Source organism: Myotis davidii, unplaced genomic scaffold (genome assembly GCF_000327345.1).
Source record: "Myotis davidii unplaced genomic scaffold, ASM32734v1 scaffold416, whole genome shotgun sequence".
Taxonomy (NCBI): Eukaryota; Metazoa; Chordata; class Mammalia; order Chiroptera; family Vespertilionidae; genus Myotis; species Myotis davidii.
The window spans coordinates 624,202-626,867 of NW_006287324.1; positions in this window are offsets into that span (position 1 = coordinate 624,202).

Here is a 2,666-nt window from a genome sequence, read left to right on the forward strand (position 1 = left end):
CATGATATGCAACCCCAAATGGGAAGATATAAACAATTTAAAATGCTGGCAAAATGTTGAAAACCAACCTGACTTAGTAGCCATGCTCTTTAAGCTGAATGTTCTTTTAAATGATATATGTAAAATTGATTTATTTGGCAAAGTAATAACTAAAATTCATGTCATTGAATTTCAGAAACGTGACTGCCTCACACTTACATATTATTGATATTACATATTATTGATAGTGAATCCAAATTACAAACAGAAGATGACATTGACTGTATGGTTAAGACAGAAATTCTGAATGAAGACCCATCTCCTCAACTTTTTCAAATTGTAAAATCAAATATGGTACGTGGACAATGTCTAATACAAAATCCAAATAGTCCATGTGTGAAAAATAGAAAATGTTCAAAGGGATATCTGAAAGAATTTCAAAATGCGACCATTGGAAATATTGATGGATATCCCAAAAACAAATGAAGATCCGGTAGCATCACGTCTATTGAAAATAAAGTTGTCGATAACACTTGGATTGTTCCTTATAAGCCATACTTGTGCCTTAAATATCACTTTCATATAAACGTTGAAGTCTGCATATCTATTAAAAGTGTCAAATATTTATTTAAATATATCTATAAAGGGCATGATTGTGCAAATATTCACATTTCTGAAAAAAATATTATCAATCATGACAAAGTACAGGACTTTATTGACTTCAGGTATGTGAGCGCTCCTGAGGCTGTTTGGAGACTTTTTGTAATGCGATTGCATGACCAATCTCATGCAATCACAAGATTAGCTATTTATTTGACAAATAATCATAATTTGTATTTTCATACTGATGATTTTACTGAAGTTATAGATAGGGCTAAAAGGCATAACTCAACTTTGATTGCTTGGTTCTTACTGAATAGAGAAGATTCCAATGCACATAATTATTATTATTGATAGATTCCACATTATCTACCAGAAGCCTGGTGCATGAAATTCATGCACTTGGGGGAAGAGGGGTCCCTCAGCCCAACCTGCAGTCTGGGAGCTCTCAGAGGATGTCTGAAAGCCGTTAGTCAGACATCCTTAGCGCTGCTGTGGAGCCAGGAGAGGCTCCCACCACCGCCACTGTGCTCGTCAGCCGTGAGCCTGGCTTCTGGCTGAGCACACTGACTACCAGGGGGAAGCTCCTCCATTGAGCATCTACCCCTTGGTGGTCAGGGCACGTCAAAGTGACTGGTCATTCCGCTGTTCAGTTGATTTGCATATTAACCTTTTATTATATAAGATACTAATAATCAACAAATATGTAAATTGACCATCCCTCCACAAACACCCACAGCCAATCAGGAGTGAGTATGAAAATTAACCCAACAAAGATGGTGGGCGCCGAGTAGCCAGGGTCCTGGGGATGCCTGTTGCGTAGCTGGGATGACAAAGTGGGCATCCACGGGACCCTGCCCACTCCAAGCCTGTGGCCAGCACACACATGTGTTGGCGCCGAGATGTTGGGGTCCTAGAGACGCCACTGGAGGGTCTGGTCCTGTCATATTGGCCTGGGGTGGGTGAAGTTCCAAGTCCTTTTGGTTTCTAAAGCCCCTGGACCAGAAGTGGAAGCCCAGAGTGTGGAGAGCACCAGGAATGCTGAGAATCATAGTTCTGGTGACAGATGTGTTGGTTGATCTCCTAGACACTAGAGCAAAGTGAGCCTGGAGCAAGTTACTATTGCAAGTGGGAGATGGAGGGAAAACAAAGGTGAGAGACCTAAGTAAAGTCAGAGTGTTGAGGAAAAATTAAAAGGAAGTTATCCTGCAACTTCTAGGAAATCTCCACCAATGGAGCAAAGAAAAAAAAAATACCTCTATTATTCTGTGAGCACCAAACCAAACTGTGTTGGGGTCCCAGACAATTTGCTCATATGATTGCAAAGATAGACAGAAACTCCCAGATTGGAGAGGGCTTCCCTGAGGGTCCCCAAATTGGAGAGGGTGCAAATCGGGCTGAGTGACCCACCCCCACGCCGTGCACAAATTTTGTGCACCAGGCCCCTAGTGTGTTTAATAATTCTTCATGGAGAAAACACCAAAAGGGCAGGGATAAAGTATTAGGTAGACTGTTAGCTTTAGAGAACCAGAGTGGTATTATCTTAGACTTTTGCTACTGCATATAAAAAGTGTGATAAGTTTTGCTGACCTGCAAGCTATAGGAGGTGTAGTTTATGATACATTTCATGAAGCTGCTAAACATTAAGAATTATTAATCAATGACACTATCTGGAAAGATACGATTGACGATGCAATCATCCTTAATATGCCCAAACAACTACGGCAACTTTTTGCATACCGTATTTGCCGGCATATAAGACGACTGGGCGTATAAGACGACCCCCTAACATTTCCACTCAAAATACAGAGTTTGTTATATATTCGCCGTATAAGACTACCCCCTCTTCCGCACACCTTCCACACACCAAATAAAAGGTAAAACAATATCAGATTTGATTTTAACATTTTAATTTATATTCAAATGCTTATGACATGCAGGAAAACTGTCACAAGGCTGTATGTAATCAAACATATACATAAAACAGTGCAAGTTTATTACAGATAAACATACCGGTAATTCACTAAAGAAAACACACTCTATAGACTGGTACCGTAGATGCTTCTCAGGAACACAGGCAAGCAGCC